The sequence below is a fragment of the Camelina sativa genome, chromosome 4 (assembly GCF_000633955.1).
Source record: "Camelina sativa cultivar DH55 chromosome 4, Cs, whole genome shotgun sequence".
Classification (NCBI taxonomy): Eukaryota; Viridiplantae; Streptophyta; class Magnoliopsida; order Brassicales; family Brassicaceae; genus Camelina; species Camelina sativa.
Genome location: NC_025688.1, coordinates 15,700,125 through 15,723,095, shown reverse-complemented (window position 1 = coordinate 15,723,095; position 22,971 = coordinate 15,700,125). Strand labels below are relative to the sequence as shown.

General features: G+C 33.2%; 3 long non-coding RNA genes across 4 annotated transcripts; 1 reads left to right on the top strand and 2 right to left on the bottom strand.

Moving 5' to 3' along the window:
• Positions 5,973-9,875, bottom strand: LOC104780693. The gene is made up of 3 exons (XR_766798.2): positions 6,629-9,875; positions 6,447-6,525; positions 5,973-6,303 (listed from the first exon to the last, which is right to left on the bottom strand). It is a non-coding gene; the product is annotated as an uncharacterized LOC104780693 (long non-coding RNA).
• Positions 10,613-12,468, top strand: LOC104780692. 2 transcript variants are annotated; one of them, XR_766796.2, is made up of 5 exons: positions 10,613-10,938; positions 11,354-11,403; positions 11,505-11,584; positions 11,769-11,860; positions 12,311-12,468. It is a non-coding gene; the product is annotated as an uncharacterized LOC104780692 (long non-coding RNA). The 2 variants fall into 2 exon arrangements; XR_766797.2 differs by having other exon boundaries at positions 10,618-10,938; positions 11,371-11,403.
• On the bottom strand, positions 18,159-19,140 carry LOC104780691. Its single transcript, XR_766795.2, has 2 exons — positions 19,025-19,140; positions 18,159-18,714 (listed from the first exon to the last, which is right to left on the bottom strand). It is a non-coding gene; the product is annotated as an uncharacterized LOC104780691 (long non-coding RNA).

The window sequence follows — 22,971 nt, the reverse complement described above, 5'->3', positions numbered from 1 at the left end:
CAACACACGACACTCAAAATTGACTCAAACAACACACGACACTCAAAATTGACTCAAACAAATCCTATGTTAATCAAAAACTTTGACAGATGAGACGAAACCCTATTATATTATACTAAATCCAAACCTAATTCAAAGATTTCAATACCCTAAATCGATGAAACATCGATGAAACCAAGGAGATGAGATTACCTTTGCCTTTGTTCGCCGGAGATGAGATTTGCGAGCCAGCCGAGACAGAGGAGACGAGGAGATCTCTTGCAGAGGAGCTGAGGAGCTTGGCAAGACAGCGGAGACAGTGGAGACGAGGAGCTTGGCGATACAACGGAGACAGAGGAGACGAGGAGATCGCTAAGGAGATCGCCGAGGAGACAGAGGAGACAGCGGAGACAGTGGGCTTAGACGAGGAGACAGAGGAGATGAGATCGACACAATATCGAAGAGAAGAAATTGAAATCGCCGTTTCGTCGACAATACCGAAGAAGATGAAACGAGAGTAATCTCTCGACGACCAAAAATATCTTTCCAATTAAAATTGAACACGTCACACAAGAACAACACAAAAAAACAGTTCTCAAATAAGATCAGTTTTAATGATCTAAGCCCACTTTCTAATTTTTCCCAAATAAAAAAAGCCCAAGAACACCCTCATAGTTATGCCTATAAAGATGGCCTAACAATTAAACTTCGTACCAGTTTACGTTAATCAAGTAATATATCCATCTAGATTCTAGAGTAGTTAAAAACTTAAAATGTTTTATGACAGACTCACGTAACCCTTTTACCTACTCCTGGGCGTTCGGATATTCGGATTGGATTCGGATCGGATATTTCGGGTTTGGATTTTTCGGATTTCTAATTCTGAAATCCGTTCGGATATTTTCAAATTTTGGATTCGGATCGGATTTTTCGGGTTCAGATTCGGTTATCCAAAGTACTCAAAAATTCAAAATTTTGTGTCCAAATCTATTCAAACGACTTGAAAAAAACAAAAATATCTAAAAATTACAAGTATTTTTTTACCTAAATATACTCAAAAATAGTTGTAATACATGAAAAAATTTAAAATATCCAAAATTTTAAACTTTTATGCACCTAAACTATTAGAAGTATAAGTATTACTAAGATATTATTAATATATAATTATATTTTGGGCATGTTCGGATATCCATTTGGATTTCGGTTTGGATCAGGTTCGGATTCAGATTTTCGGATCTTGAAATTTAGAATCCATTCGGATTTTTCTAAATTTTTGGTTCGGATCGGATCAGATTTTTAGGGTCGGGTTCGGATCGATTTTTTCGGATTCGGATATTATGCCCAGGCTTACTTTTACCGCTGGTTTTAGTAAAAATTATGTTTTAAAGAAACTTTAAAAATATATATATATTGATGTTCTTTTGGGTCGATTAGGCTTCCAAACATCTGATGTTAGTCCTGTTTTCTTTTTTAGTTTTGTGGCAGAACCATCCTTTGAGACTTGATGGCTTTTCATTAGATCTTATATTTACAAGGTAAATTGACTGGTGATTTGGAACGGAAGCTCATTCATAGTCTTCACCACTCAAACCTACAATTAGATTACATCAAGATCTGATCGTGATATATGTTGTTTTCGTTATTTTGTTTTGTTAATTTGTTTCATAAACTCTGTTATCTTGGTTTTGACTCACTGATGAAATTGATGCAATAAGTTGGTTTTTTTCGCATCATCAAATATTGTAAACAGAATCAAACTTCTAAATCCTTCTAATTAGTAGAGAAAAAGTCTTGAAAGTCAAAGGTTTTCCAACAATATTAGGTCTTTACATTATTCTTCTTATAACTCAAATTAAGATAGTGATCATTAGGAACCGGACAATACTCCATTTCACAATTTTTTTATTGTTACGAATTTGTTGTTATTGAGACGAAATATTTGATATTAATAAATAAAAAAATTTTGTAGTGGTTGTCAAAAGGAAAAACATATAAAAAAATTACCAAATGGAATACATGCAAGAGACAAAGTAACTGAATATTGGAAGACATGATTTTGAAGTAACGTGATTAAAAATATTACGGACTTCTTAATTAGAGGTTTGTCTTGTTTCAAAGAGTAATTTGAAAATCCACTTTTGGTGTGCAATTCGCTTTGGATCCGCTCCGTATAGAAAGTCCGTTGGATTCAAATATTCATTGTTTACCAATAGAAAATAATTTTTTTTTATTTCACCCAACCCAACCAGGTGCATGTTGTGAACAAAAATAAAATTGTAGTTGTTTACATAATTTATAAAGTTTTTTTTGGTAAAAGATGAAGTTTAATGTTAGGTATTATAAAGTTTTTTTTGGTAATTTATAAAGTTTAGTCATGTTATTGGTATTTCTAAAGAGGGCGGCATGGGTTTTTATTTGGGTATTCGTGAAATCCTGCAGGGTTTGAAAACTAAGGTTTTTAGTTATATAAAAGATCGATTGGATGATCGAGTAAATAGTTGGTCTGCAAAGCTTTTATCGAAAGGTGGCAAGGAAATTATGATCAAATCGGTGGCTTTGGCACTTCCAACTCATGTTATGTCATGTTATGTCATGCTATAAACCACGCACTGTTTGATTGTCCTCGGTCGCGATGTATTTGGGAGTTGGTCCCGGTGTTGCTGGAACCAGGAGGTTTTCCGTATGCCTCTATCTATGCGAATTTAGATTTCATATTTTGGCGGACGACTTCTCAAGCCGGGGCTTCTGATTTCATTTCTCGCCTCCCCTGGATTTTATGGTCACTTTGGAATGACAGGAATAAAAAGGTTTTCCAGGGCACTGAGTTAGAGCCAGTTGAGATTTTAAATCAAACGGCAACTGAGAAATTATTGTGGGAGGAAGCCAAATCTTATTCAGTAAGAAATCTGCATCCCCCCCCCCGCCCTTAGTGGAGGAGAGGGATTATTCTACCCGCTGCCAGGTTGATGGTTCATGGAAAGGTTCGGACCCTTTTCAGGGTTTGGGTTGGTGGTGTTGTAATGGTGAAGATTACACGCTTCTTTTGGGCGCACGGAGTGTCAGACGAGGCCTTACTCCCCTACACGCAGAATTATAAGCACTGATCTGGGCTATGGAGTCTTTACTAGCGGCTGGAGTTGCTTGTCAGGCTTTCGAGACGGATTGTGCAAAGCTAGTTGCGATGGTGCAGACGCCGGACGATTGACCTGCTTTTTCAAATTTACTGGAGGATTTTTCGCAGCTCCGAACATCTTACCCTTCCTTCTCCCTAGTCAGGATTCCCCGCGACCTCAACGCAATGGCAGATTGTCTTGCTCGGTCTTCCAGATCTTTATTTTCTGAATCTTCTCTTGTAAACTCTTATCATCCTGTTTGGGCAATCAATCTAAGAGTACTTTTTTAATTATTAATGTTTGGTTGAAAAAAAAATTATAAAGTTTAGTGCTATGTATTATAAACTAACTAGTATTCAACATGTACTACATACGGGAAACTCAGTTACTATTTGTATTAAATTCATATGTGTGATATAATTACATACTAGGTACTAACCCGCGGTAAACCGCGAGCATAAGTTTTTTATATGTAAATTTGTAATCATTTATTTTGTTATTATGTTATTTATAATCATTTGTGATTATAAATTCAGTTTGCTAATATAATATTTTTTATTATTTTAAAAATGTTTATCGAAAAACTTTGTCAATAAAACACCGAGGCGGTAACAATGAATAAAACTGTTTAAACTTTTGAAAAACTTTTCTCAATAAAAAGACATCTTTTCTATAGTTTTGAAGTAAGTAAAAAAATGTCACAAAGTTTATATGATAAGAAAAAATGTTGACCCGTGTTGTAGCACAAATATCTTTTATATTGGATATCTTAACAAAAGATTTGTGTGAAAACCTATATTGACCAGTGAATGGATTTTGTCAAGTTTTGGATGATTTTCTATTTTTCCATGACCCCTCAAAAACTCCATTCTCAAACTTTTTGATAAAATGTTTTTTTTTAAGCAGCTCCCATTCTATCACCCTACTAGATTAAGATCCGTGCTAGAGCACGGGTTGAAATTCATTTTTTTTTATATTGTAATTTTTATAAAATAAAATTTATGTAATTATTTTTAAAATATTATTTGGATAAAATATTATGCAATAAAATCATATGTTAAATATGATGACTTGAAAAATACACTTATTTTGTAAATTTTATATTGTTAATGATTCTAGATAAGTATTTGTGCTATAACACTAGTTAAATTTTATTTTATACAAAATTTTATATATTTTCTATTTTAAAATAAAATTTTAATATGTTTTGTTAGTTTATGTACGTGAAGTTATTTCAGCAATGTATATTCTACCTCATGACTTGAATGTCATTATAAGACATAATTTTGTGAATTTGGTTTTTAAAAAACGAGTTATTATATTATGAGTAATTTAATATATTGTTATACTTTTTGTTTTAATATATTTAGTTTTTTTTTAAATTCTTTCATATTATATTGACATATTATTGACATTGCTATAACAAACCAATTTAGAGTGTTTATAGTTTCTAACTTTAATATCAAGTTTCAATATTTTAAAAATATTTCAAAATAAATTATTTAAAGTTTATTATATTATATAAAATTATAAAATTCAACAAAAAAGTATGAAATTGAATTTAAATATTCAAATTTTGACCCGTTACTCAGTAAAAAAATTTAATTCAATGTATATTATTTTTAAAGAATAATATTAATAAAAATTGAATATTTTATAGATTGAATCATTTATATTTATTTTTAAAAATTCAACTTATAGTATATCCGAAAATAAAACTATTTTTTAATTATAATAAATAATATGATAATTTATTTGTTTCACAAAATAGACTCATATATAAAAATGAGAGATGAAGTATAATAATAATTAACAAATTAATATGTTAAGTTAGATATCAAAGGATTTAATTTGATGAATAATTTAATAAAAAAAATTAATATGGTAAGTTAGATGATATCAAATGATTTTTTAGAAGAATTTTGGAAACAATAAATCTAAACTATACAAATAATATAATAATTAATTTATAATCTATTTATAACCAACTTATTAAAATTATATACTTTACAAAATAATGTTGTGTATTTCCGTTTTATTATATAGGGAATATGTTTAGCAAAATAAATTGTTTAATAAAACAATAATGGGAAAAAAAACCTTAATATTATATATGGAAAAATGACATACAGCTTCACCCACTACGATAAATTCCATGGAATCGTCGGCAGTAACCGAATTACCGAAGATTGCCTCCAGACATGTAGAATTTTGACGCGTATACACAATAAATTCTTAAAAGGCTTCGGTCCTTTTAAAGGTGTGAAAGGTAATGGTTTTAAAGGTGTGAAAGTCAACATGTTTGTAGCTATGTTTTTTAGTAAATATTTGTGTGCGGGATTCGATGATGGTGTGAAACAGAATAGAATTCTGTATTTGTAGGGTTGAGGGTGATTATATGATTAGGATCGTACTCTAGTGATATTGTCGTGAGTAGTTTTTTTATGAATATATTCTTATTTTTGGTTATGCAAATATTATGAGTATAATCTTATCGTGGTGAGTAATTTATTTTATTGTTAAGAGTATTTAGATTTGGTAAATCTAAGCTGTTATATTTTGAATTTGGTCAATGTATTTAACTTAGTTCGATTGACTGATTAATGAGTATACATGTTACCCGCGATTTTTTCTGCTTACTTAGATAATTAGGCTAGATGATTAATTATTAATTATCAATATTATCCTCATTGATTCTATCTTTTATTTAACTATTTCTAATAGCATTTGAATGTAAATTTTAACACTTTTTAAGGTTAGTTTCTTTTTTTGTAATTCTCAATTAATATAGTAGGATAGGGTGTAATTCTTGAATAAATAGAACTAAATAACGAAAGAGAGTTCATGAAAGATATAATATGTTTTGGAAAAGCTCAAGAAGTTAAATTACAAAACTCCAAATAAACAAGTCTCCAAGACATGAACGCTTCAACTCAATGTAGAAGAAGTTGACGGTTGACCACACATAATTTATGACATCATGACTTAAGGTTTTGTTGGGTTGAGAAGACTTGAGCTTTATGGCATGTTAATATTCTTGAAAGGCTTCTCCTTTGGCGTAAAATCCATGTCGTGTCAGCACACCGCCAAGAAATTTCTGTTTATCTATGTGCTCTTCTTGGAGCTTCCTTTAATGCTTCTTCATTTACCTTTCTTGTATTCCTAATTTGCCTTCTTTTTATTCTCTAACTTTTGTATCTCATTGTCAAACCTGCTTTATGAAAGACAATTTTTACATGTTTTGAAGGAAAGACTATAGACAAAACAAATAGACCATCAAGGTAATCAATACTTAAATAGGCAAAGAGAAGAACAAAAAATGCGATACACGTGAGATAAGGATAGTGATTATACCTTTTCATGATGGTATGATAAGGTATCATGTATTTTGTAATGGTCGTTGGTGTTTGATATTGAATTTTGCGTCATCTTCCTAAAAGCAAGAAGGGAGATTAAAGTGTTGACAAAATTTTTTTTTTTTTAAAACTGCTTTAAACATTTCAGAAAAAGAAAGAAGAAGATGAAATAGTGATTACCTTGCATTTGACGGAATAGCTTCCGATCCACTCTATTTAATCTATGATGTGGCTCACCATCATCATAATTCACAAGAAATAAAAACTTTATGAGGATCATGGTCTTCAGAAGGATTTCAGTGGTGATTGTTATTAGAAGTTTAAGAACTTAAAAAAATAGAGGGATGAAAGAGACAGACCATTATACTATGAAGATAATAAAGAGAAGATTAAGAGAGAATTTGGATTAAGTAAATCAGCTTTAAACGTGGAGGCATTGGTGGGAGTAAAATTAGGGAGGTATAATTTTTTACAACTTTGTTTATACATATATATATTCTAGAATGTGGATGAAGACACAATAAATTATTACTGAGATTTTCATGGGTTTTTTGCTTAGGAACCTCTTTCTCAGATTTCAAACCCTTTGAGAAAGCTGAGAATACCGAAAATATCTACGTTTTTTGCCGGATTTGAGTAGAATATTTTCTGTTACAGATGAAAGATTGTATTTTAGCAATAGATTTAGACCTAGTTCATCCAATTTTGGGTCGCCGGCGTAGTTGTTTTTTAGCGTCGCTGAATATTTAGAGAGTGACTTTTGGGTTTTTGGTCATGGAGTGTGAAAAAATGGAATCTGCTCTAGACAAAGTGTTAAAAGAGATGTCTTTAGAGGATAAAAATCCAATTTTCTTGAAGGATTACCCTAGATTTAGCTCGAGTGTGAGAAATGAATGTAACATCATTGGTCGCCTGCTCTATCTGGAGAACCAAAAGATGTCAAGTATGATTCAAGAGATACCAAGGATGTGGCGAGTGTATAATCGAGCAAGAGGAATATCGTTACCAGATGACAAGTTTCAGTTCATCTTTGATTCAGAAACTGATCTACAAGCAGTTCTGGGGGCTGGAGCTTGTTCTGTTAACGACTGGAGCATGACAATAGAGAGATGGGTTGCAAATCCACCTTTTGACTACTTGAAGATTCTTTCGTTCTGGATCCGTTTGAGGAATATCCCGTTAATTATGATACGGCTGACACTATCCGAGAGATTGCAGAGCATTTGGTTCAGGTCACTGATGTAGCTTTTGAACCTTTGAAACTGCAAAGCAAAGATATGTATAGGTAAGAGTTCTGTTCAATGTTAGTCGACCTTTGAAGAATTTCAGGGAGGTCCAAATCCATAATGGAGATGTTGTCAAAATTGGTCTGGAGTATGAGAGAATCAGACATCGCTGCTATCAATATCACCGCCTCACTCATGATAAGGATCATTGTCCTTTCAATCCCTCTAACCGACAAATAATTTCTACGGGAGGTTTTGAAGTTGCTAAGATCATCCCCAGCCGCCTGATTGCGAAGATTAGCAAAGACATCCCCTGTATGGAGTTTTAACTGATGAAGATGTTGACATTGATTTGGTTTTTGGTAAACCAAAAATTGCAAAAGTGTCATGGATGAAATGCGACAATACTTATATGTTGTTGATCCCAAAGAAAGGAAGATTCATGCTTAGAGAGTCAGACGTTTTGTGTGGGACTTAGCTGGAGACTCTAAAGGACAAAAAACCTTGATGTGTTTGGAAGCGCCACCAAAGTTCACCACAAATGTAGACAAAGGGAAAGGTCTATTTTTTTATTTTGAGGGAGTAGGGGACCACATAAGTGAAACTGAAAAGGAGATCACTAGGCAGTACAATCTGGTGTTGCAATGACGAGGATCTCCAAGCCAGCTCAATCCTTTTCTACCTCCTTTGTGACTGCTACTAAGCATGGTAATGGTTCGACGGATCCAAGAGTTAGCTTCTCAGCTGGCTCCACAGGGACCAGAACTAAGCATACTAGCAAACGAAGATGTCCCAACAAGTGGAGAAGGAAAGCTCAGGCTGCACGAAAGGAGCAAGATACAGTGGAATTCAGGGTGATAGATAAGATCAGAGATGTAGGAGAGGGTGTCCGGTCCAAGCGCAAATCCTTTGCTGTAATGGAAGATTCACTAAAGATGGCCAAAACTAGTGAAGGAAAGGTGGTTCTACATGAGGAACCGACGACACAATATTGAGTTTTATGAGTTAGAATTGCCAAGGATTGGGGGGCACCTTGACAATTCCTCAGTTGAGGGAAATGAAACGTAAGTATTTCCCTGATTTTTTGTACCTCCTGGAGACGAAGAACTCCAAAACCTATGTGAAGAATGTTCAGAAGGGTTGGGATATGAGCACTCTCATATAGTTGAGCCGATAGGACTTAGTGGTGGTTTGGCTCTATTATGGAAGGGAGCGTATAAGGTTGAAGTTATCAGATCGAATAGCCATATTATAGACATCAAAGTCAAATTGGGATCAATTTCTTTTTTCATTTCCTGTGTCTATGGTGATTCGGTATGCAGTCTATGTTAGATTGTTTGGGACAAGCTAATTGATATTGGAAGTGTTAGAGATGATCTATGGTTGGTTTTAAGGAACCTCAATGAACTTCAGGATAACACAGAGAAGCTTGGTGGACCAGCACAGGTGGAAGCATCGTTCTATTCCTTTCGGAATATAATCAGTGACTACCGTCTACAGGAGGTCCGATCGACACCATGGGTATGTCGATCGACACCAGCTTTTCTGGTTTGACCAGATTGATTTTATTACGCGATTTTGGGTTGGTTTGGGTTATTTGGTTTGTATAAACCGGGTATATAAGGGGAGAATCGACCCAAGTCAAGGGTTACATGTTTTTGGTCGCCGTTGAATGAGAAAAAGAGAGAAAAAGGAGAGAAAGTGTATGAGAGTGTTCTTGTGAGATTTTGGCTTGTTCTTGGTGGTTTTTGGTGACTTCTGTTTCTGTGGAAGGGGAGGTTGTTGCTCGGAACGAAGGAGAAGCTTCTTGAGGAGTTGTTTCCACCGTTTTTCAATCAAATCTCCTGCAAAAGAGGTGAGTGCTTGACCATGGCTGATCTAAGCCTGAGATCTCTATTGTTTTGCTTGTTTCCTTGGTTTTTGTGGTGTTTGCTTGCTTGGGTTTGTTGTTTTCATGTTACCCATAGGTTCTTGAGGAGTTTGGGATGGTTTTGAGATGATTTAGATCGGAGGTTCGTCGTTCGGATTCGTGCAGTTCGCGTCTGCGAACTCAGTGTCGATCGACACCATGTTGTGCCAGCGTCGATCGACACCAACCTTATCCGATACTGAGTTTTGTCTGGTTTGATGTGTTGATTGTGTTTGTTTGTTTAGCTTAACAATGGAATCTCAGTTGCTTGTGTGTATAGCCTAGTAGATGGGATGATGGCCTCACTGAGTGTTTATGACAATACTCATGCATCTCAATATGTGTTTGTGGTGCAGGTAAAGGCAAAGTGTGATTGTGGAATCGAGGTGATGAGGAGGAGGTTGTTCTAGAGGCTTGATTGATTGTGGTCTAGCTATTGTTAGATTGCTAGAACTGAGTTGATAGAACATTGTAAGATGTTGGAATTTGGTTCTTGACTTTATTGTTTTACTTGATTATTTGTTGTTGGATTATTATTGGTTTAATGGAATTTTTGGTTATCCGCTATTGTTGATTGGTGGCTAGGTTGTTAGTGGGTATGAGACCACTAGAAAATTATTATTATTATTAAAAAAAAAAGACGGGAAGGGTTGTTTCATGAAGGAACTTTACTCAGATTTGCCTAATCCCAAAACAGCCAAACTTGACTTATATGATTGATCTCCGACCCATCAGTCTTTGCTCAGTTATCTACAAGATTGTCTCCAAAGTTTTGTGTACTCGATTGAAACAGTTTTTCTAGAGATAGTATCTGACACTTAGACTATCAGCATCCGAAAAACGCCACATAGTTTTTCAAACACTACAAGAAATAAGGGTATCAATAGCAGTATATAATAGCGTTTTTGAGATTCTGCTATAGTTGAGTTTCGAGAAATTTTTTATAGTTTTTTTAAAAAGACAAACGGTATGATATGATGACCCCGAAAATATTTCTTATTGGCGCCTAATTTTTAGTTTTATAATAGCATAGATGAAAATAAAAACGTTATCCTAGAGTAATCGGGAAGATGAAAATTTCATTGCCTCTAAAATGTTTCTAAATAGTTAAAAAAAATAATTAGAAAAAAAAATAAAAGATAGATAAGATCGATTAGGTTATTAATTTAGTTTGGCCATCTCTTTTCTCTTCTCCTCTCTTTCTTTCTTCTTCTTCTCCGACTTGAGTATATCGGCGATGGAGACGAGAAGCCGGAGATTATTATGGCCAATCTTGAAAGAGATCGAGTGCTTTTGACTCTCGTGGCTGATTCCGACGACAAAGACGATGGTTCTTCTTAATTCGAAGCCACGAGGTCTAGTTTTCTTTTCACCTGATTTAGAATCTTGTTATATGTTTTCTCATTTCAAGATTCATGTGAAATTAAAAGTAGAACTGGACTGATATTAAGCTCATAGTTTCTTTCAAGATTTATTCTTCAAAGATTTTGTTTTCCCTTAGTTAAAATCTTGGAACTTGTTTTACCCTAGATTCAGTCTAATCATAATAACACTTCTTTAGATAAGTTGGTTAGCGTGTGAATTAGCCAAACATATATTGATCTTTATTCTGCATATGCTGATAAAAATTTGACCTCTGGGGATTAGGTAGAGTATGAATTTGCATCCCAAGTGTTTTGGTTAGAATCTGTCGATTATTGAGTCTTTATGTTATGGTCATTCATGTTGTATTGTGGTCTGATGCTTTAGCTATTTTCTGCAAACTTACAGTGCTTGTTGTTCATTAGGGGTTGGGCGTCGAAGAAGTTCATGACAGGCTGGTAAGCAAACCTTGAAATTTTGTATTTGATGAAGTTTTGTTTAGTTACCGTCTTCCTCTTTCTCTCTCATTTGAATTACCATCTTCCTCTTTCCGTCTCAGATCACTGGCAGCTCCATCTCGATTCCTAAATCATCCGCCATGACCTCACAAGCTTGTCTACTTCAGGAAACAGGTCAAAGGTATACACAAAACCACACGAATCTTTAAAAAAATCTGTTTGGTGTTGTTCTTTGTTATTGAATTCGATTTGTTTTTGGATTTGTTCAGATCTTTGTAAGCATCCTGTAGATGGATTCTGCTGGTCTATTTCCTGATATTTTGTCTTTGATTTGAGAGACTTACCGTTTTCTGTGATGAATACAGGTTTGTTTCCATAGATGTATTTAAGATATAGTGCTGAATTCCTGACTCCCCATGGGACAATGTGTAGCCAGCTTGATATAGCCTGATTTCAAGTAAGTTTCTTCATCAGGTTTTTGCTTAGTTTCTTTGAATATATAGCCAATAAAGGGTAAAAGTACAGTTTTGTGTGTTGGGTTTGGTAATTTGACATGAAAAACAAAAAAAAAGAATTTCTCGGGTCTCATGTGAACACGCCGAGTGATCTTTTTAGTACAGTCTAATCAATGTAATGGTTGATGCGTTGGGGATATTCTAAATGTTCATAGATTGCTGTAAAGAGTAAAGACATTCAAATAGTTTGCACAAAAGAAAAAAAAAAGACTTTTAAATAGGATTTTTATTATGTCTACAATTCGTGAGTTTTGTTTAATTTGGGAGTTGTGCTACTTGGAATGGCTACTGTGTTATAAAGGTTGTGTGGTTAATGATACTCTTTAGTTTATTTGATTTTTTTTTATCATATTGCGTCTATCTTTGTATTGAATTGAAAAACTTGATTGCAGGAGCTATGAAGTCAAGCATCGACAAGAAAGAAGAATGAGTTCTCATATATTATGTACAGTGGAGAAAACACGTTTGAATAGTCAATTCTATGAGTCTGATAGTTATATAAATCTCAAAGCTTCTTAATGAATGTAAAATACTAATTAGTCAATTTCTTCTTGTTTGTGCAAACAAGTTTTTATTATTATGATAATTAAATAAAACGGATTTTTTTCCGTAAAAATCATTCTCTAAATATGTTATTGTTATCAAAAATAAATAAATAAGATTATCAATACGCAACCAAATAATTAAGATTTTAATCTATAAATAAAAGAAGACAACCAATAAGATAGATTTATTCTCAAATGTTATATATATAAATTAAAAATACTCAATACATAACTATAGCTGCAAATAAAACTTTTATTTTGTTCATAATTATTCTCATACACTCGTTTGTTAGTTATACATTATCAAATAATATTCTCAAATGTTAAAACATTCATTTGTTAATTGTACATCACTCAATAATCAAATGTAATAAAGTTATTTTTCCTCAATTTTCTGTTAATTGATAAATACTAAAATATGTTTTAAAATTGAATTCTATACCCTAAACCATTTAGGGTTTAATCTTGAAACATATTTTATATTTATCAATTAACTTAATAAAAATACAAAAATATATATATATATATATATTCTCATACATATTTTACTATTTATAAGAATATAACTTTTCTATTTCATTATTTGCATTTTATTGGTTTTCATTGAAAATAATGAAATGTGTTTCAAAATTGAACCCTAAACCCTTTAGGGTATAGGGTTTAAGGCTTAGACTTTAGAGTTTAAACTTTCAACATATTTTTTAATTTATAAATTAACAATGTAAAATGTAAAAGAAAATTTTGTAATAATAACATACAATAGGAATAAAGATAATATTACAAATATACAAATTGATAATGGTTAGTTGTTGTAAGTATTTTTTTCATCAATAGTTTACATTATGCTATATGGTTTTATTTGTTAAACTTTTTAACTTACAATTAAATCTTTGTTAAAAATTTTTTTTGATCATAATCTCATTATTGTAACACATTTTTCATTTCATAATAGTATTTTAAAACATTTTAAATTAAGAAAAAGTGATTAAAATGTGAAAAGAAAATATATATAAACGAGAGCCAATAAAAAGAGATCACTCGGATAACTGATGTGGCATGCTTTTACACCGCAAGATCAGTAGGAATCTAAGGGATACAAATGTTAAAGTATCTTTATTATTTCATTGGCTAAGCAATTAGAGTAGGGATCATATTATTTTTAATATAAACCCTTGATTAAAATGAATCTAACAGACACAAATTTATCCTTTCTTTTAATCCTTTCTTCCACACTTTCTCTTTGAGTTTTCATCTAATAAGCCCTTAAAAGATTTCTGACAATCTCAAAACTCCCTCTCTTTTTTCGATTTTTTTTTGACTTTTTTTTTTTTAAAATCGAGAATGTGTTGTTTTACATTATTGTCCAAAGAAAACTAAGATATTTACAAAAAATATCTGGGTAGTATCCACCCAACCAAACGAAATCGGATTTAAGATCCGAAAAACTAAATCGGTATCTTTTTTAAAAAAAACTGTAAAATTTATGGTTTTGTATAAAACCGTTCTCTCTCGTCACTCTTCTCTTTCTTCGGAAAACTCGAATCGATTTGGGTGAAACTGTAGAACTAGGGTTCCCTCGTTTTCTTTCAATCAACCAAAAATTGAGTAAGAAGATGGTGAAATCAAGGGGGGGGGGGTCGTGTGAGGAGGAGAGAGCGTTTGAAAGAAAAGAAGATCTCACAAGGAGATGGTGGTTCGAAAGCAAAATCCAATTCGCCGGAAGTAGGTGTGTCGGGTTTGAGTACGGCGACAGTAGGAGGAGAGAGAGCTTTGATTACGGTGGCGGAAGAAAGTGAAAGTCGAGTTTCAGAAGAACCCAATCCGGTGGTCGAAGGAGAAAATGCGAACGAAGGAGAGAAAGCAAAATCCGGTACTCCAGAATCAAGTAATCGAGAAGATGATGATGAAGAAGGAGGAGATAACAAGAGATCTACTTCTGCGGAATCAAGCGATGGAGAAGAAGAAGGAAACGATGAAGGGGAAGAAGGAAACGGTGAAGGGGAAGAAGGAAACGATGAAGGGGAAGAAAAAAACGATGAAGGAGAAGAAGGTGAAGAAGGGGAAGAAGGTGAAGAAGGGGAAGAAGGTGAAGAAAAAAACAATGAAGGAGAAGAAAAAAATGATGAAGGAGAAGAAGGGGAAGAAAAAGACGATGAAGGAGAAGAAGAAGAAGAAGATAAGGAGGGAAGTTCGAACTCGGCAGGTAACTCGAGAAGGAGTACAAGCGATGCAACTGTAAGTACACCAAGTCTGTGTCATTCGGAATTGAATTGGAATTTGAAATCAATCTAGTAGAACTGGTAGAACTGGTGCAACTATTGGGTGTAGAACTAGTACAACTAGTTGGTGTATAACTGGAAGAACTCATGTAAAACTGATATTGTTGCAGGAATCAGAGGAGGAAACATAAGCGATGCAACCTTTAGGAATGCACTTCAAGCCTAGTCAGTACAACAAGAAAATCAAGCTATCGACAAGGTGTCATATTTTTGAAACTTTGACAATGTTTGTTAAATTAGAGCATCCACTGACTAGTTCTGAGAGGGATTGGTTTGAGAAACATCCACAATTCAAAGACATTTTCCACATGCCAAGGGAACCAAACCACAAGCTTATGGGAATATGGTTGCTCTTACTTCGAACGACAGAAATTGAAAAAAAGAAGGAAGCATGGTTTGTTGTGAATGGTGTTCCAATCCGGTATGGTCTGAGAGAACACGCGTTGATGTCTGGATTAGATTGTCGGTGCTATCCACTTGATTACAAGGAAGCCGACAGTATCGAGCCGCCCACTTATTGTCTTTTAGCATTTTTAGGGTTTCCTTTCCTTTTCCTATAAAAGGTCTTGTACTCTGCAGCCACAAAAAGGAGAGACTTTTTAGAGTACAATTCTAGACCTAGTATTTACCCTTTTAGGGAATTATTCCTTTTTGCTTTTTATTGCTTGAATCTTTAGCCACTTTTGTTTATTTTCTAAGAAATCTTTGATACTTGTTGATTTCATAACTTTCAAAGTATTAAGAATTTGAGTTTGATTTCTTCTTCAATATTGTAGATATTCATCTCATCTTTCTAAACATGCAAGTTTTATTGATTTCTGGGTTTATGACTTTGTTCATCATGTTTTGTGTTTGTGAGTAGTGGCTTAGGATCTTGAGGATGGATTAAGGTGGATGATGGTTGTGGTTGTTTAGATTGGCCAAGCTTGTTTGTTATTGTCATGAGAATGGATTAACATGTATTAGAAGATCATTGTCTAGAAATAGCTCATTGTTGATTGAGGTTTGTTGACCAATTTAGATAGCCATAGCTTGAGTCCATCCCATGAATCCATCCTTAAAACATTTCTTTGTTTATTGATTTCCTTTTTAAGTATTGTTAATTGATTGATGCTTGCTCTGTTTCAATATTTGCTCTGTTTCTGGCATTCGCTCATCAACTCGACCATCCACTCGATCGAGCATCCGATCGAGTGCTTGCTCGAGCTCCTTCCAGAGTTCCTGTTTTATGTTCTGCATCTTTCTGTTTCATTCGCTGTCTCATTCTAGTTGCATTTCCTGTTGCATTCATTTAGTTTTTGTTTAACTGTGGCATTACTTAGTTTGCTTACTATAATTCATGTTCTTGCTTCATTTCATTATTGCTTTAATCATTCTGTTTACTTTGCATTTAGTATCCTGTTTTAGTAGGTTTACATTCTACATTTTATAATCATCATTATGTTGTTAGTGACAAACATCCTTCATATTTGGCTTGACTTAGATGAGTATTCACATCCTGATTGCTTGCATCACACTCATTATTGTTTGACATCCTTTATGCTACAACTACATAATGGTAATTGAAACACCTTCCACCTGATCATCATATCATTCCATCTCTTTCATCATATCATTCACCACACAAAAATATGAGTTTCAGTGGGTTATAAAGATGACATGTTGGAATTAATTAAATATCATTAAATTTGTTCTAATACAGGTTAAATCCTCTTTTTATTACTTGTCAACACTATTAATATTAGAATATTTGACATATAAAAATTAAGTTGATTTAACTAAGATTTTGTAAAATAATTAAATCATTAGGAAAAATATGACTTAATCATAGCGTATAAATGACTTACTATGTATTTAAATCCTTTATTTTTTGTTATAATAACTAAAAATTAAAATAGAATCTCAAATACTAAACAAAACAAACTAGATATACAGTAAAACCTCTATAAATTAATAAGGTCGGGACCTTGAAATTTTATTAATTTATAGAGGTTATTAATTTATCGATAAATTAATAAAATATTAACTTATGAAGAGATTTTTTTTTTCATAATTTTAAAAATTTTATTTTCAAAATAAAATACTTTTGTTATGATTCACATTTTTATAGAATTTTCTTAATTTATAATTTTGGTTATCGTAATAGGATTGATGTTAATAGTTTACTTAATTATCTAAGTGAAAATGATAAATGTTAGAAGTTAGAGTTTAGAAGAAATTGTTGGTATTATCTTTATTATAAGTTCTTAAACCATCCTTACAAACTAGATTTGGTATCAGAGCAACATGTTCCGTGATCCTGAGAGAGAATTATGATGGAAGTTGCCATTGTGACTAAAAGAAGAGAAGGAAAAGCTTCTTTGATTACAATCAAAAATATGAGAGATATTAATGTTATCAAAAAAACAAAGGAGGAAGGAAGAAAAGATCTTTCAGAAAGAGAAGAAATTTCAAAATCTGATTCAGAAGAAGAACAAGAAGATGGCCTTGTTGAAAGCTACAAGGAAGTTCGTGAGGCACTGATTAATATTGGAAAGGAGAATCAAGTTTTGGTAAAAGAAAAAATTCGCCTTGATGCACTTGTTGAATCACTGCAGAATGAGTTGAAGGATGAGAAGAAAATCAATCAAAGGAGTTTGACATTGATGCAAGACAAGCTGGCTCTTGCTGCTAAAGTAGACAATCTAGAGAAGGATTTACGTAATGAGAAGGAAATATCAGCCCGACTACAATCAGAGCTTGATCAACAACACAAGAAGATTCACATGTTTGCTGGGACTAAAAAACTTGATAAAATCTTGAGTTATGGACAGAGAAGTCTAACCGAGGATTAGGTTATATTGGACAAGAAGGATCTAATACAGGACAAATCAAGTTTGTGTCAGGAGGTGTCGCTCAACAAGTACAAGACAAATCAGAGAGTAATACAATCAAACAAACTGGATGTTACTTTTGTGGAAAGAAAGGACACATAAGAGCATACTGCTACAAGTACTGGGAAAAAATCAACAAACTTAGACGTCAAGGAAAATTTTCGTGGAATGGATATCGTAGTCAAATATGGGTAAAGAAATCTGATCTGTATGCATCAAAAGGTATGTCAAGAAAATCTGATCTGGATCAGGATACACCAAGAAGGTCAGGAAGTACAGGAGAGTTTGGATTTCGGTGCAATATGACAATTGTGACAAAAGGACATGGGGCTACTAGTAGTGGATATTCTCGCTATATGACAAGAACTCCTACAGCAGCACCTATAACTGCAGCAAAACCTGCAATAGAAAATGAGAGCATGACAGGAAGCATCGGTGATGAAAAATTTGCTGGAAATTACAAAGCATTGTATGAGCATTGGCTTAAATTGATTGAGGAAAATTCAGTGCTGACTAAAGAGAAAGTCATGTTAGAGATTCAAATTGTTAAAGCACAAAAGTATGCAATAGAGAAAGAAGAAGAAGCATTACAAGTTAGAATCAGACTTCAAGAAACTCAAAAGAATTTAAGAATGCTTAATAGTGGTACAGACAAATTGGATCATCTTCTGAACATTGGGAAAACAGATCGACATGGTCTTGGATTCAAGGGAAAGCCTTCAAACTCAGATTCCTATTTTGTTTATGGTGGAAAAATCACATCTGCAACATGAGCTGCTACAGAGACTACAACTGGTATCAGAGACCGTGAATCGATAACAGATGAAGAAAGGAAGGAGATTTTTCGATTGGTTGGAAATTTGGGACAATGTCTGTTGAAATTAAATCAGTCCCAAAAAGAGTACAAAAAGAGGAGTTAAAATTATTGTGTAATGATGCTTCTAAGAGAGACAGAGGATCTCAAAGATCCTTTCGGGAAATTGATGGGAACGTGTGTTTGTGGACCACTAATCCGATTGGAAGGCTTCAAGAAGAAATTGTTCGCAAAGTTCATATAAGCGAATAAAGAGATCGTGTTCGTATCTTGAGTCTGCAGCTGCTGAAATAATAAGAAAAAGAGAAGAATTTGAGGCTTGAAATTCATGTTGTGTCATTGCTTGGATTAATGTGTTATTGAGACACACAATCAATGATGATGAAGAAGAGAAAGATATGCGTGATGGTGATAAATGTTTGATCAAAAGAAAAGAAGAAAAATCTTTTCGGAGATCATTACAGAAGTGTTCTATGGTTACTAAGATGAGATTTGAGATAGAACAAAAGGAGAAGAGTTTTTCACAAAAAGGACGTGACACTACCAAAGTTTCACACAAGCGAGATTCGAGAAGTTGTTCAGAAGGAAGTGGTACCTAGTATGAAGTTCCAGCGTGGTTGTGAGCTTCTTAATATCCACTAACTGAAGAAGCAACTCCAGGTAACTCCTGTAAGTCAATGACCTCGCAGAAAAGAGAAGAAAAGATTTAGGTGAGTTCNCACACGTTTGTTCATCCGAGAAGCTGTGAAATGAAGAATCAAAATTCTGAAAAACTTCAGAAAAATTTGTAATCTCAGAATAAATCAAACTGAAGTCTTCATAGTAGAGATGAAGAAGAGTTTGATAGGTACCGGAGTTGCAGAGACCGGTATTCGGTTTCGCCATGGAGGAAGAGAAAACCGGCGGCTTCGTCGGGTAAAGAGAAGCCTTAGAGGATTCTTAGGTGTTGNGTCTAGTGGTAAAAGAATCCGAGGAAGTGGATTAGTTAAGGTTCCGGAATTGCAATAAGGAGATATTGATTCTAGGTGAGAGAGTTACCTGCAATTATTGGAGCAGCAAAAGAACACGGATGGTGATTCAACGGAGAAGCTGCGGAGGAAGAAAATCAGGGAATCAATAGTTAAAATTTCTTACCTTTTCAAAAAAAAAAAAAAAAAAAAAAAAAANGCCGTCGGAATTGCGTTCAATTTTTGGTCATTGGAGAAGAAGAGTCTCGTCGGGTCGGGTCGTCTCCATCGTTGGAGAAGAAAGAGAGGAAGAAAGGTTCATGGGCTGGACTTGTGAAGAAAGAAGTTGAAGTTGACAAAAGCCCATGATGGAGATTGTGAAGTTATGGGCTTTAATCACATTTCCTGGCCCATTCGAATTAAGCTTATGGTATTCTCTTCTTGGGCTAAAGAAATGTTCGCCCAATTCTGAAGCATGTATCCAAGTGGGCGATGACTTGATATTAAAGGAAGAGCGACGAAGCAAAAAGACAAAACGCAAGCATAAGAGAGAACAGAGCCGTAAGAAACACAAAGAAAGAGACGGTGACATTTTCTTTGTGTAAGGAGGAGTTTATGGCTGTCACTAAAGCATCTAAAGAAGCAAACTGGCTTCGAGAACTATTTGATAAGGTCATCGGAGAAACATGTGAGAAGGTGATAATCCCACATGGTGGATATTTTAACAAACGCACTTGGAGGAATCAAGTTTCAAGAAATGAGAGATCTCATTGGTGTTGAAGGTTTGGAGAAGATAGACTTCAAGCTTAAGAGGGAGAATGTTGGATAAGCTTGAAGAGGAAGACTTCCTAATCAAGTTATGATTAGAGAAGATAAGTTCAAGAGAAGATAAGCTCAAATAATATTTAGGAGTTATCTAAATATTGGTGTTTTCCTGATAGGATTAGGATATGTGTTTTGATATAAAAAGCTATGTTGAGTTGTGACATAACCTATGAGTTTTGGGAGAGAATTTGAGAGAGACCAAAGTTTTGAGTTATTTTTTTGGTGATGAATAAAGAAGTTCTTAAACCATCCTTACAAACTAGATGAGTTGGTAGTATAATACCACCTCATTCCCAATAATTATGGGAATTTTTTGTTTAAAAATGTATGATTTTAAAATAATTTTAGGAGATAAACTTAATGGCAATAAGAAGGGGGGAAAGTGGGACAAAAATTGGTGACCAAAGCTGCCGGCCAACTGTACACAAGACAAAAAAAAATTAAAACGTTTTCCCTTAATGGATGACTAGTGTGTTTTATAATACTGTATATATATTTTTAAATCATTAGAGGCATTATGATATATGGATAATGCATATATACATATAGTGTATATTTTGTGTTACATGGCTGTGCATTGTTGAATTGTGAAGACTAAATAATGTAAAAAGCAAAAATAATGTTAATTGTTTTTTATTAATTAATCATCTATACTATTTTACTCTAGGAATTGAATTTTGATATATTATTATTCAATGTTTATATCATTATATGCACACACAAATTTAAAAAAAAAAATAGATTTGAAGATTATGAAAGAGGAGTATACAAGTATGCAACAACCCAATCAACTACCGAAGTTGCCAAGTGTTGCATCAAATTTGGGGAAGACCAAAAAAATAAGATATGTTCTTCTTGTAATACACAACAACAACAACAACAACAACAACAACAAAGAAACTAACAACAAAAGAAAAAAGGAGAGAACAAATGAATAATGGAAAGAAAAACAAAGTTGTGATATTATCTCTTGTTATCAGAGTGGAATATTAACTCATAGAAAGGCTCATAAAGCCTTCAATAATTAGTCTATCATGCGAACAAGTATAAGATTAAAAAACCAACTTGGTGTTTATATGAAAAAGTTATCCCCATCAAATTAATAAATCTCTGTTTAAAATTAATTTTAGTTTTTCCTAAGAAACAATATATATTTTTTAAATTACTTATATTTCAGTCAAATATCTTACCTACTGAAAATGGTATGAAATAGCAAATAGGGCACTGAGTTTAGATCGGTTTAGATCATAGATAATCGTGATCGATTTGGATTGTGCAAATTGAAGCAGCCACATATTGTTTGTTTAAAGGGTGAAAAGGAAAATACGTATATAAACGAGTAGCAAAAGAAGCGAAAAGCCTTTTTCCATTTTGAGTATTTAACACAACTCTTTTTTTCCACATAAAGTCAATTTTTTTAATGAATGTAAAAATAAAATCAAACCCACTACAAAATCAATTGTTGAAATTCAAAAATGTGTATTATGCTATATTCAATTTTTTATAATAATTTATTTTTTTGCAAAACCGTTATTCAGGAACATTAAGAATTTATAAGTGCAGTATCGATCATGAATGTATCTAGAATTTGGCAAGTTCAATATCATTGGAATCTATTAGTGTACGGATAACAATAGTTTGATGTAATCATAAAAAGGTTCAATAGGTTTGATGTAATAAAAAGTTAATGGTGAAGTAAAGGAAGAAACAAATTCTTATTTGGTCAACCCTTTTTTTTTTCAGTCGTATATATGGTTGATTTTAAATTTTGAGAAAATATTATGTTTGTGAAGAGACTATAGAAAAATGAGAACTGATCGTTATATTATGACTGATCATCACTTCGAAGAAAACAAATCCTCAAAATTATCACTTTTTGTGTTGTTCACAAACAAATTTGTACAAATGCTGATAGATTTATCTGTTTGTACTAACTATTAATGTTGGCTATAATTAGTGAAACTGCGAATTACCTAATTATAGACAAAATGGAATAGCATGACTGAAACTTATGTCAGTCATTCGACTTACCAATTTAAGAAATTTCTTTTGTGGTTTTAATGAAGTTGAGAAGTTAGTGACTCAATATATACTAGACTGTTCCCAAAAAAATTTTGGTAAAACATGTGGTTCTAGAACTAATTATGGGTTATCAGCTTATCATTTAAATCAAATATTTTCTTGTTTAGTTAAGGGAATTTGAATAGTAACAACTAACAAAATTGGCTGCAAATAAATCTTTTTCACAGTTTTGAGTTTAGGTTTTCGTTCACATGGTGTGGACAGCAAGAAAAAAGAAATAAAACTCCTGGAATAAAACCTAGCTTAACAAAAAAAATTAATATAAAAGCTACAAAATAAAACAGTTCTCCAGATAGTAATTTCTGATTCTGTTCAAAAATATATCAAACCTTTTTAGACCCAAGAGGCGAAGACAATAAAATCTAGTTGAATTATCAAACCCGGCCTTATATAATAAGGTTAGGGGGCGGCATGAAAAGAAGAAGAAACTTGACACAACTCATTTTAGAAATAAATAAATAGTGCAATTTATTTAAGTGGCAATAACAAATTTGGCCAATCATATCATATCCTCTCCAATCTCTCTTTTAATCTTTCTCTTTTTATAAGATCTCTAGATAAAGCCGACGTGATCGCTATCTTCATGGATGTTTATTTTCCTTTTTTGTTTGATAATTGTTTATTTCTTCCTTTTTAAATTCGTTATCTTATTACATGAGACGAAAACTCGCACATCACGAGTCACGAT